This window comes from Protopterus annectens, chromosome 4.part1 (assembly GCF_019279795.1).
Source record: "Protopterus annectens isolate FY-2018-M chromosome 4.part1, PAN1.0, whole genome shotgun sequence".
NCBI lineage: Eukaryota > Metazoa > Chordata > Ceratodontiformes > Protopteridae > Protopterus > Protopterus annectens.
The window spans coordinates 877,238,888-877,253,625 of NC_056734.1; positions in this window are offsets into that span (position 1 = coordinate 877,238,888).

Here is a 14,738-nt window from a genome sequence, read left to right on the forward strand (position 1 = left end):
TTATGTTGCAGAATCAGTTACCCGACAGCAAGATGTAAGCGACTAACGCCTTGTGTAGCCTGCTGTGTGGAACTGCAGTGTGACACCTGACAGAGTCAGCTATGACTGGTGTGTTGTGAATTTCATAACACACTATTGGCTGTATGTGGTGGGCACACATGAGTCTGTGGGCTATAAGCTGGTGATGTTGTCTTCCATGATGGGGGCTACCTCTGGTGCCTACAGTGAGTGTGGAGACGTACTGCACAGGTTGTCCTCATAGGTGTGTCCAGTGGTGTAGATTATGTGAGACTATGTGATGGGTGGGGTGTGTTGCGAATGTTACACATCCCCAAATGACTGTCAGGTGCAGTCAGGGTTGACGACAGCATTACCCCCAGCCATAGCTGTCAGCCTCCTATCCCCAACATGAGGAACATTAGCCCTCATACAGTGTGACAAATGGACAAAACGTGGATCACTTACAACTGGCTTACTAACAGCGTCAACTAGGAAGGGCATATGATGGCTAAAATAGGCTGGTGTTACGTATAAAACAGATATTCCAATGAATTACTATGATTCTCATCTATCTAGCCATGGCTAGCAGGTAAACTATGCACAACAATGAATGTGTGACAGACCCTTCCAATGTGGAACCTTGAGGAACATGCACCTTTTAGAACCCCAAATGAGGTACGTTCCCTGTAATGAGGTACACCTGAGAGCTATGGGCCCAGCACGGCTGCAGACGTGCATCCCCCACAGGCTGTAGAGCAATATGTTGGGAAGTGAGCATTGAATGTGTACACGACACAATTTCTCTATTGCCACATATACGACATATCCCTCATATATAAAACGAATATTGCCACCCGAAAGTAGCAATAAAGCACCAGTAAACTGGAAACTGTGCCAGAGACAAAACTCTTTTATTAATTTCACGATAGACAAGGTTAAGCGCTTTCATCAGAATATAACTGACTTCTTCAGAACACATACTGTTAAAAAACATTCCCTTATATACATAACATCTCCCTATCGAAACCGCCCAATCCATCAATTAATCAATTAAATGTTCAACATTTAAAGACAAACAATGCCTTATATACAAATATATCCTATCAATGCAAGTCATATCATATGTTTTTTGTTTAATGTTGTTTCTTTATATTCATTCATACGTAGTGTGAATATGCTCAAATACATTCAGTTTTAGTGTAGTTTTAGCAATTTTAAAACAAGTGCATTGATATGATATATTTGTATATAAGGCATTGTTTGTCTTTAAATGTTGAACATTTAATTGATTAATTGATGGATTGGGCGGTTTCGATAGGGAGATGTTATGTATATAAGGGAATGTTTTTTAACAGTATGTGTTCTGAAGAAGTCAGTTATATTCTGATGAAAGCGCTTAACCTTGTCTATCGTGAAATTAATAAAAGAGTTTTGTCTCTGGCACAGTTTTCAGTTTACTGGTGCTTTATTGCTACTTTCGGGTGGCAATATTCGTTTTATATTTGGTTGGACACCAGGATATTACTGTTTTTCATATCGCTCATATAGACAGGCAGTAGCACTGGTACGTGACAGTCGGACATGCCTGCATATACAACCATGTCCCACAGGATATGTGCGTTACATGTGTACAACAGCTGTCGTACCTTAAGCAAGCTGGGAAGTGTAGGACAGCCAGTGTACCTGTGGGAAATGGTGTGGAATGGGCGCTATAGTAATCATTAGCTCATGACAAGCTCACATGTTCTGAACAAGTGCCTAGCATGACCATACAATACAGATAGGGTGTTGGATAATATCAACCCACAAGTGGTGATGACAGTCATTTAGGGTGGCACCGCACTATAACCCTGCTGAGTATGGTGTGCATGTCCATGAACCAGTAGCACTGTAGATGTTAGCAGTACAGATGTACAAGATAGCACGGATATTTGATTATAAATACCTTTGCATGTCACAGGTGTGTTCCACCAGTGGCCTGTTGACATACCCACAACTACAAAAGGTGCAAGAGTGACATGTGCACAGCACATCTGTGCCAGATACAGTAGAACAGGGTTAATGTGTTGTACCCCACCCTCATTGTAGCCCATACCACACACACAAATGTTAGGCATCTGTGTATGTAAGGCTGTGAATGGCCATGACCTATCAGTTTAGCTGTGTCAGTGTTGTGAACAACATACAGAATGGGCTGTGTGTGCAAGGTGTATGACATATGTGCTCAGTCTGATGGATGATACCAGCAGTGTCACCACTAGGTGAGCATCCCTGTACCCATAAACTGCTACCTAGGCTGTGGTCAACATTATGGACACTGTGTAAGGGATGGTGCTGTGCAGTGCACCCCCGACATGGTGACGTCACCAGGCCCCTTAGGTAGTCATCTGAGGTACACATGTCATGTCAGGGTGCCATCCATGAGTACGGAGATCAGTGGCCAGGCATATACAGCACTGTGGTGACCAATATTGGATCACATACCACCTGTAAGGGGTAATGGCTATGCATGGATGTGCGATAACAGCCTTCACAATCCACACCTCCACTATGCAGCATGCCGTCTACCTTGCAGAAGGAGATTTGCTACACCATGATGATGGACATGCTACATGTCCATATCCTGATCTATATGACATATGTCATGGACAGCCACCATCCTAATACTAGGATCACCACAGGCTGGACAGATCCCTGTGCCATATATGTGACATACTCCCACCATACCATGCAACCCTGTCCATCAAAGCTGCAGATGTCATCCCAGTCATACATGGTGTGATGGCCGCATGGTAGATGTACTATCAACTGACTGGATCAGTAATGTGGCACTGATGCAGCTTGCGGTGGCACAATGGCCGTCTGTAACAGTGTGGAAACCATGCCCGCACATGCTATGGTTGATGACCATCCCTGCGAATGTCATCTGACTATCCATTGTCCCATGTCTATCACATGTGTAATACAGGCGATCCATGTCAGGATGTTGAACAGTTGTACAGTGCTGTGTAGATGTATATGGCAAACACATGCATGTACAGGTGTCCATGCGTATGTGTGCATTGTCACTGCTCAAGTCCATTCCAGCTGTGTCTGTGTTGATATGTGACATATACACAGCATCCAGGTCAACAGTAGTATCGTGGACACATCGAGGCATGTGCAGATCGGTAAGAACACAAGTGCAGGCAAATAGACATGCCCACAGCAAGACAGCATGTACATGGAGTATGAACACTGTAATGAGGTGACACACATATATGATGATGATATCCAATGCATAATGGGTGTGACATGTGTGACACAAACACGTCAGTCATGTCAGTGTCATGGTGCTTTGCAAAGATAACTGTGCAGATGCAGTAGATGTCATAGAAATGTATGTGCAGCAGTATCTCTGTACATCTCTGAAACTGTGACCTGTCACCATCATTATGTTTTACAGATAATGTCCCGTACATGCATCCCAGCATACACCCACCAGGAGGATGATGTCCTCATCCCACAGCTCCATGACAACTATGACTTGTTGTTCAGCCATGTGCCACAGCATGCCCAGCAGCGGGATGACCTGTGGCAGGATCTACGCAGGAGGGTGAATGATGTGGGTGGCCATAACCGCACCTACCAGCAGGTGCGCAGACACTGCACGGACCTGATACGACATGCAAAACAGCGTGCCACTGCAATCGCCAGGGAACAAAGTGGAACAGGTGGTGGGCCACCAACCAAGCCCCCACTCCCACACACCGAGGAGCTACTGGCCACTCTGGGGACACCCAGGGAACAGCATCCAGAAACACTAGCTGCCATCGTGGAGGTGGGTGTCTCCCAACCAATGAGCCTGGAGTTGCCTGGTAAGTCAGTAATGCACATATGGCTATTATATCCCATGTAGTTGCATGTGTCACTGTACATAATGTAAAGTAACAACATATGCCAGGTATGTGGGCAAACATGCTGCTTACTACAGTATGCTACGTTGTGTATGCACACATGTGCATACCATATGCTATTACACAGGTGAATGTGTGCACATGCACAGTGCAACCTGTGGCTGTCATACAGTCATGGATAATGTTCATACTGGTGTGTCACCCCTATACAGGTACCTCTGGCGTGCCGCAAAGACATGGGTCCATTGCAGGTGAGACTGTCATCAGTATCAGGCATGTTACAATGTAGATCTATTTGCCATGTGGTCAGTTAACACTTGCACACCTGATGTTTGTTCCAGTCACGATATGCAGGTAGCACCACCATGCATTCACACACGCCACCCATGTGCAATATATCCACACGTAATGATACACAGACATGAAACCACAGTACTTGTCATTGCGACATGTGTGGTCAGCTGTGCATACAACGGTGGAGGTGTTCTACAATGGAGGCATATGTAGTATGCATTGGAACAACATGTGTAGTATGCACACAGTACCACACAGTGAGCTGTGATATGGGCAGCCCACAAGTGTCACCATTGTGTCATATGCCCCTACATCGGGTGCACACATTGTGATGTGCCACCTGACATGTCCCAGACATGTAGTGTTCTGTCTGCAATATTGTCACACTATCACATGACCTATACCCCACATACCAAACATACAACCCATTGTCTGCATAGACCTGTGGAATGTAACATATCTGACATGTATGGGAGTATGTCATATGGGACTGCACAGACATGTGGAGAAGATGCCCATCACACAAAATTGGCCACCACATGTTCACACATGGCCATGGGGGATGGCCAGAGACATGTAGCCACACAGTACATGGGATGTGTATACACCCTGTTGCACATTGTCCACACATGGTCTAATTATAGCCTTAGTTGACCGATTATACAGTTGATGTGGTACAGTGGACAACCTAAAAGCCTGTGCACAGCTACTGGAGGTGTCACTGAAGTCTACCATATACGATCTGTCGAACATCACGACTGTGTTGCAGTTATGGCTATGCAATGTGTACATATTATGCATTCTACAGCAACATACATGCCTCATGTTTCCATGCAATGGCACAGTGTCTGTACTTCATACTGTATAGCAATGTAGATGGCTCACACTACCCTCCCATGCTCATGCAGATTTGTTAAACATGCATTCTATCTGTAGGGCATACACACAACACTGCAATGTGAAGCCCATTATGATGCTGTACATGTGTCAGGACACCATTGTGTCAAACATGTATGCATGTTAATGCACATGTCAGCAAATTACATGTCAAGGTCACGTCAGCCATGTGTACTGTTATCCTGTTCTGGGCCACATGGTGTATCACGGGGATGCATGCATACTACCATGATTGTGTGAACGGCATGGCTACTGATATGACACCTGCTTGCTGTAGTGTGCACCCCAGGGAGGTATGGTTACCAACACTATTAATGTCTGAGCTGCATGCCCTCTGCTCTATCGCAGGCATGCTGCATGCCATCTGACAAATCACATGCATGGTGTGTCTGTGTGTGTGTCTGTGTGTGTGTGTGAGTGTGTCTGTGTCTATTGTACTTTACAGTATTTCTTTGCATTCACAGGTGATGTAGGTGCGTTACCCTCCTGTGGTCCATCTGATGTTAGTGTCCCCACAGATACTAGCGGTGATGAACATATGCATGAGGTACAGGCAGGGTTGTCAGGGGCTGAATCTGTGCCAATGGTTACCATCCCAGCTATGTCCCCCTCTTCCCCGCACACAGTTCTGCTGCCAACACATACTGCATCACCGGTGGCCATAGAGGAAGGACAGTCAGCGTCTGTTGGCGTGGAACAGGAACGTGTGGTGGCTACAGAAGGTGTGTCTACACACCATAGTGTCAGTGTAATGACTGCAGATGTGCCACACAGGCATGTGGCCGGTGCTGCTTGTAGGAGGACCTCTGGCAGACATGGACCTGCAGGACAAAGCGCAGCAGCTGGTATCACCAGACGCATGTTCCAGACTGTAATGGCGGCACAGGCACGTGCTGAACGGCAGAACAGAGAAGGGCAGAGGCTGCAGAGGGCTACTATCCATACCCTAAATGACAACATCCAGGCATTGGCAAATGCTCAACAGCAGATTGCTAATGTTCTGGATAGGCGACTAGGTGAAATGGTCGGAATCCTTGACTGAGGCATGGCAATCCACGAGCGGGAGCTGTCTGTGCTGGAACACCTGGTAGGAGTGAGGCGTAGGCCACGTGGATGTAGGCTAGCAACACCACCTAGTGTAGGTCGACGTGAGCGTGCCACCTCACATGCCCGCTCCCATAGTGCCGGTAGCAGTAGCAGTGCAGCTGCTGCTGCGCTGTCAACACCAGGACACAGCAGGCCACATTGATGTGGCCCTGGATGGTCTCAGTGGGGATACGTTTCCAGCGAACATGTGTCGTAGGACAGTAGCCACTCTGTACCTCCACCTGGTAGTGCCCGTGCAACCCCAGGCAGGCACAGGTCACGTGGCCGTGGACGGACACAGTGAGCTGTACAACCTGCACTGTACAATCTGGGGCTGTCAGTCATACCCCACGTAGGCATCACAAATAGCAGAACTGTGTACACACATACACGCACACAGCAAACACAACTGTAGGGCTCCACAACATCCACATGCATTCTGCACAGACATGTCCAGTCAACTCACTGGACCTTACACACACACATGATGTTATCCATTGGTGCAGCCTATGCCCCTGGCAAACATATCAGCCTGTGCATATGATGAAGCCTGTGCCGCAACCCTGTCATCCACACCATCGGTGCAGGGTTATGCACAAATATTCTGATGCACAGGGTGAACGGAATAGTGAGAGGTATATGTAATACCTGTGTATGCATAGTGAGGGATGTGTATGTTGCAGTGGTTGTGTGTGAATACTGAGTTGTGTATGTGACATAGGTTGTGTACTGTCGACATGCACCAGTCACACCATGTAGTGCAGGTGCAGCATGCATTGTGATGTGTTCACGGTATGTGTCTTGGTTACATCTGTAGCACCATGTTGGTTGTGATACCCTGGTTCCCTGCTATGGTGTACTTGCATGTGCCTACAGGTAGCAGTGTTTGCAGTCCCCCATGTGTAACTGTGGAGTACACACAGGCACGTCTGGCAATATCAGCATGCTACATGTACCTTCATCCTGACTGATGGACACACAAATATGACACAGATGTCCGCACATATACTGCACCTGACGCATGTCGTCGGTACCACAGGCTACACTGGACAGAGATGTGACATACATAGCAGGATACATTACAGGTATGGTGACATGGTGCAGGGGTTGTACACAGCGGCCTGGCCAATGATGATGAGAGGTGTCGCTTGATAGCTGGAGGCCACACTGTGCAGCAGTAGGACCCTGTAACAGCACATGAACATGGCCGCAGTCACGGGGTGTACACCACTATAATGCACACCCCATATTGTGCAGCTGGGGACCCTTGCCTTTGTGGTCATCACCCTCACAGTACTATGCACCCACACGACATGTCACAGAGAAGGGATATGCACAGGTAGCCAGTATGGCTGGGACCTATGGCATCAACAGGGTTGTGCAATGCATCACCATTACGGGTTAGTCAACACGTGGGGCCAGTGATAATTTCCCACCGTATATTAGCATACACACTCACACCAAGCACCAGACATACATACAGACACACACACACTGTGGTGACCACACATGTGTATACGGACAGCCGATGTGTGTGATGCACCTCACCAGTGAACGTCATGCTTCCCACACTGACGTATGTACAGTTCTCTACAATGGTGTACAGGGATGTGTAGCAACTGGGACATATTCCCTGTGATATGTGGCATCCCTGGTCACACATTCAGACACACATGGCAGTACTGGGAATGATACACCAGCCATATGATGACAAGTTTGATGGACATGCAGCGGTATTGATTGCATTATGTGTACCAACGCTATATCTGGCAAATGTGCTGCTATATACACACGAGAGGTTGTAGGTGTTACAGGTGCCATGTGACATATAGTTGTTAACACCTGACCACTGTGTATGCATTATGTCAGCACCGTCACGTAACAGCGACATAGCGTACAGTTAGCACATGGCATGATAGGATGGTGTGTGACACAACGGTGAGCCACCCCCTGCACACATACATCTAGACAGGTGGTTCACCATGTTATGTACACACATCCCTCCATACTTGCTGTTTGTATGTCACCGTATACAGATGTCAATGATGTGTCTGCATTGCATCTGCATGTCGTAGGTAGGTGCAACTATGTTACGGACATCGGCCACTGCACATGCATGTTTGCTGCATGCACAGTACAGATGTCACATGTGTCTCCTGTTGCCATGTTTGTATGCATTGCTATTGTTGGACATGTGTGTTGCCATACATAACACATGGACTGTGGTATGATATCATGGGTGTCACAGGTGACCAGTACAAGGGTATGTGTCCCGGTCAACACTGCTACCCCCTGTAGTGTAAGCATTCAACAGATATGGGCCCACATTCACTTCACGTGTGTAGCATTGATTAGGCCAGTGTTATGCACGAGGTACATCAAAGGCCATGTATGTATGTGTTGTGTGCAGTCCATGCACACATCCACACAATCACATGTATGACATACCCAGATGTGTGTTCATTGGTGTACAGCAACAGTCAGGTATCACAGCTGTGTAAGGGCCATGGTATGTCTTGAGCCAACCTGTTCATGTATACTGGTATCATTGCAATGCATAACACCTGTTGGATCCCTGTTGGTATGTGTGTACTCTGCACAGCTGGTGTACTCCGCTGTACAGCCCAGTGGTCATGTGTCACATGGTGTTGTTGGACCGTAAGGCTGTGTAGTGCTGCACCAACGACATGGTGCTGACTTGACAGCTACAGTGTACACTGCAGTGTGTACGTGTGTGGCATGCACCTGTGACGGCTGTGATGGCAGCTGTGTGTGTACAGGTCACTGCATGTGTGACCGCCCTGTGCGTGAGGGCAGTTATACCTTACTGTGCGCTTCTGTGTGTACACTCCATCTGCATGCAAGATTGCCCTTTGCAACAGCTAAGTGTGTGAGCATGCCCAGTATGCCATTGTGTAGATGGACACACAGTACATTCTTCACTGCGCCCCTCCATGATTAGACTCCGTGTGCATGCAAGTTGGCCCTTTGCAACAGCTAAGTGTGTGAGCATGCCCAGTACACCATTGTGTAGATGGACACACAGTACATTCCAAACAGACGTGTGATACTAAGCATGTGGGCATGGCCATTGACATCCTGTATAGCCATGGTGGTCATCCAGGCACCAGATGTCCAATTTCAATGTCACGATGGATGCCTACATTGAACACACTTGTTGCTCTCTCGAAGGGTGTACTGTCTGTGGCGTATCCCATATCTATTCAGTGTTGTTGTGCTCCGTAGATATTTAGTTGGCCCATTGACAGCACTGGCGTGTTTATGTACGTCTAACTTGGGACGGTAATATGCTTTCAGACCGCTCACTCTCTAAACATTCCCTATCAGCATCTTTGCCTTTGCGGATGATGTCACCCACCTAGAAATATGCCTCTGGGAGTGCTGTGTTCAGTAATCTTGGTAGCGTGTTCTGTAAATGCGTAATGCTGTAGTGTGTTAGAGTAGGTAGGTGTGTGTTCAACTCCCGGCCCTTCCAAGTGTGTGTGTGTGTGTGTGTGTGTGTGTGTGTGTGTGTGTGTGTGTGTGTGTGTGTGTGTGTGTGTGTGTGTGTGTGTTTCCAGCTGCCTGGGGACACAGTAAAGCTTTTAGATGCCTCACAACACATACATTCCCTATCGGCATCTTTACCTTTGCGGATGATGTGACCCACCTAGAAGTATGCCTCTGGGAGTGCTGCGTTCACTAGTCTCAGTAGCGCGTTCTGTAAATGCGTCATGCTGTAGTGTGATAGGGTAGTTAGGTGTATGTTCGATTCCCAGGCCTGCCAGATGTGTGTGTGTGTGTGTGTGTGTGTGTGTGTGTGTGTGTGTGTGTGTGTGTGTGTGTGTGTGTGTGTGTGTGTGTGTGTGTGTGTGTGTGTGTGTGTGTGTGTGTGCATGCTCCCGTCTGCCTGGGGACTCAGGTTATGATTTTAGACGCTTCGCAGCACAGATGTATCCTGCTGACATCTTTGTCTTTGTGGATGTTGACACGCACCTAGTAGAATGCCTGTGTGTCTGCTGTGTTTAGTAATCTCGGTAGCATGTTCTGTAAATGCGTCATGCTGTAGTGTGATAGGGTAGTTATGTGTAGGTTCGATTACCAGCCCTGCCATGTGTGTGTTTTGTGTGTGTGTTTATGTCTGTATCTCTCTCTCTCTATATATATATATATATATATATATATATAAAATCTATTTTCTGCCCATAACTCTGCTCTTGCATGGACAGCTGACTGTTTCATGTATCGCATATTTGCATAGCTTTCACATACCAATGGGGTATGTTGCAACTCCCAACATTGTCCATGCAACATCAGTGTTACGGGCGGTGTTACACGCCCGTACAGGCATTTGCTGTATATCTTGGCAGACATTTATCCTTGCTGTACTCTCACTGTACTCGTACACGCCAGGGGCTTCATGTATCATGGCCTAGTTTTGATGTGTGTATGTCTATTTGTGCTGTGTGCATGGCTCTGGGTATGTACCACTATCATCATTTGTAAAGGTGACAGCCCTATAGGTTCTTCATGTAGACTGCTGTGTCATTTGACATGTCAGCACATACTTGCGGACAGTACTGCACGTCCTACTGCAGCGCATTTCATACCTTCTGTGTTATCTTGCAGTCGATATTGCTGTTTCCTCACACATGGATCTGTTTCTGTTCATACCACCCCACCTCCTAGAGCAAGTTGCTGGACAAGGCCTTATCTGATAGTGGGACACATAGGGGGCAGTATTGACATGTTGCTCTTACAAACGTAGATAGTTGACACGATAATAGGTTTTGCATTAGTATGGCTTTTCTGTCGGATTTGGTGTCTTACTCATATGTTTGTCATTATTTCATGTCTTCAGTTATCATGAAAGTGCCAGAATGTTACTGTTGTTACGTGGAACACACCAAACATATGAGGCAGAACTCTGCACATTCTGCGTAAATCTGTACAGTTGCGGAGTATGTGTCTGTAACAAAATATCAACTTTCTGACACCAATACACATACTGTATGGCGGCATCACAGGCCACATGCCATGACATTTATATTGCAGGACACACCCACCCAGACAGTTGTATTCCTCACACAGGCCAACAGCTGCTTATCCACACTAATTGGTCTATCATGTTCTGTATGTGTGCGCCGGTATTTGCGCTTTCCGTCAGTGGCAGAGCTCACGTACATGTCTGGGGGACTCGACATTGTTACGGTGACACTGCATGACACCCTGAGGGACACATTACTTTTGTGTCTATTAACCTTCCACATTGACATTCACAGGGCATACGTTGTCATTCACATTTGTCGGAGTACATGCGTGTGGCTAGTACATGTTTTCTCATTTGTCCTGATGTCTTTCTTCTCACCTGTCCACCTAGTATCACTAGTTCTGTACATGTATTTTGGACAGGTTACCTTCATACCCCTAACCTGTACACATTATGGGTAAACGCCCTGATGTTTGACCTTGTTACATTTGTCATAGTGATGTGCCTTTCTGGTAAATTGCTGGCAAGGCATTACGGATTGTGCGGTAGATAATAGTGACTGATATTTCCATTACATGATTAGTAACACTCATAACATCCATATTCATGGGTACACCAGTATTCTCACGACGTTCTGACTTTGTCTGGGGTATATCTAATATAGACCCTATTTGTATTTCATGTACTATGCCTTAGTGCAGCTGTGTTATTCTGACAGTTTGCCAGTTATGGGTACCATCTTGGTCGTACGCATGTCCATCCATGATAATTGCCTACATGACACTGATATAGGGCCCTACATATTGCCAAAATGGTTTCCTCAATATCCAGTGGATGGTTTGCCCCATTATTGAGAATATAGGCATGTGCTATACCCACATCACTCCCACGGGGCGGGCCTACGAAATCCCTGCCAAACAACACCTAGGCCCATTTCTGCATACCCATGATTCCCATACCTGACAACCCTCTACAGTACCCATTACACATGTTTAATGTGTGCGGTACTGAAGTGTGGAGACACTTATATGCACTCCCCACTCTCCGGATATCAGTTCGTATGTCATACATTCTATCGACACATGTGTCGTCACCCTTGCACCTGATGCTGTTGCATGTACAGCTATTTCGTATTTGCTGCAGTCACTTCTTTTGCGTCAATGTCGGTGGACACTACGTAAGATTCAATTTTTGGAGTCCTGCAATGGACACCTATCTGCATGTTTAAAGTGTAGAACTTGCTGGACTGTCACTTTCTGGCCAATGGTTTTGAATGCTGCGGTTTATTCACCTTTCCTGCATGTCTGTTTGTCTACCCATATTAGATATAATGTCGCCTATTTATGTACATATGTCATATCTACGGGACATAAGTCTGTTGTGTATACATATATACATGTACAATCCTCATTTCATAACTTGCTTTGGTTTACGTCTGTGGATTATGTGTATACACATATATCTATATCCATACCATACCTTTCCACTATACAGATTGTCGCAGAGTGTACAGCTGCTTGCCCCTTTATCTTCGCTGTGTTTTAAATAAACCTGTGTCTATCAGGCAATGTCGTGGCATTTCATTTGGAACTTACAGTGGGGATTTCTGGCAAGCAGTTCAGGTTCCGACTGCATACCCTTCAGAGAATCCATGCTACTGACACACCCGTTATTCTATCCACTTTCTATGTTTGTTCTGGCACATATCTGGTGTTTGTCCCTATTTGTAACGGTAGTTTGCATGGCTTTGTCTGGTTTCATACTTTACGAGGTTAACAGGTTTGAGCCATGTATAACTAACATGGGGGAAACAGCATTCATTTACTATGCTGTGAGTGGATCACACACGCGCAGGCGCACTTGCATTTCCTTATTGTGGGTTACGCGCAGGTGCACATGCATATCCTTATTGTGGGTTACATATGTTTACTCAGTCTTTGTGCTTACATGGGCTTTATTACTTGTGACAGTACCAGTAATTATCTGTAATACAGTTAACAGATGTTTGCGAAACACACGTTCACCTTTACACATTTAACTGTCTGTACAGCACAGACACATTCATTACACTTTCACATTATATGTGCTGTAGTCGTTGTTCAACCGGGACTGCATGCACATTGGCTGGATGCTGTAACCACTATACGTTTGGTGTTCTGACTCATTTATATGCATACCCATAGTACATAGCTACATTAACATATGCCTCACCGCTTCACTTACGTCACAGGCATCCATTCTCCTGCTGGGAAAAATGCGGTACTACATGTTACACATTAACCGTTGTTATTAACCAAAGTTTTTTTGATTTATTTATAAAAGGTTTTACTTTTATACCAGTGGAAAAGCCAAGTATTGAGAATTTAATTCTTGATGTTAAACTATTTACACGCAAATTAAATTTTAAACATTTATATAAGGATGAAGTGGGACAATACAAGGTAAACCCACTGAGTAGGCATAGTACATTTAATCCACCTATACAATGTGAAATTTTAAATTTTGAAAGATGTGTAGTTAATAGAATAAGGAATGAATATAAGACTAACAACAAAGTGAAACACAATTTGACTAAAGATGAAAATAAGTTATTAAATGAACTGAGTAACAATGACAAAATACGTGTCATGAAGCCTGACAAAGGTGGGGGTATAGTCCTCATGGACAAGTGGGACTACATTAAGAAAATGAAAGATATATTAGATAAAGATGAACAGTATAGTTTGGTTACCAAAAATGAGATTAATATATTATATAGGAAGATAGATTTAATTTTGGAAGATAATTTGTTTTGTGGTATGATTGATTTAGATTTATACAAGTTTTTAATAGTACCTAAACCAGTGATACCAGCTATATTTGGTATACCGAAAACACACAAATCCCTGGTGGACCCCCCCCCCCCCCATGAGACCAATAGTAGCATCACAAGGGTCAAAAACTCAAGCTATGGCAATCTATGTGGATACTATGATTAAGGAATTTTATGTTAAGTATGACCACATATTAAAGGATTCGTGGGATTTTTTGACCAAAATAGGAGAAAGTATTTATAGTGAAGAAATGTACTTTATAACTATTGATGTCAAAGACTTATTTTCAGTCATCCCACAAACTACTGGAATGGAATGGTTTGAAAAAGTCTTAATTGAAATGAATTTTCTCACAGCTGTCCAATTTAGGACGGTGCTAGAATGTATGGAGTTAGTATTAAAATATAACTTTGTATACTTTGAGGGTGACTATTAAAACCAAAAAGAAGGGGTGGCGATGGGTTCTGCCTGTGCCCCAGTATATGCTAACATAATTATGTTATACTGGGAAAGACAATATGTTTTTAGTTCTAAATATAATCAGCATATTGTCAAGTACTTCAGGTTCTTGGATGATATTTTTGTTTTATGGAATGGAACAAAAGACTGCATTGATGAGTTCATACAGTATATTAACCATACTACCTCATTCTTAAGTTTTGTACACCAAATAGAAATAGAGGAAACACATTTCCTTGATGTTAAGTAAAGATAGACACAGAAAATGTTACAAATCAAATGTTTTTAGGAAGGAACATTATT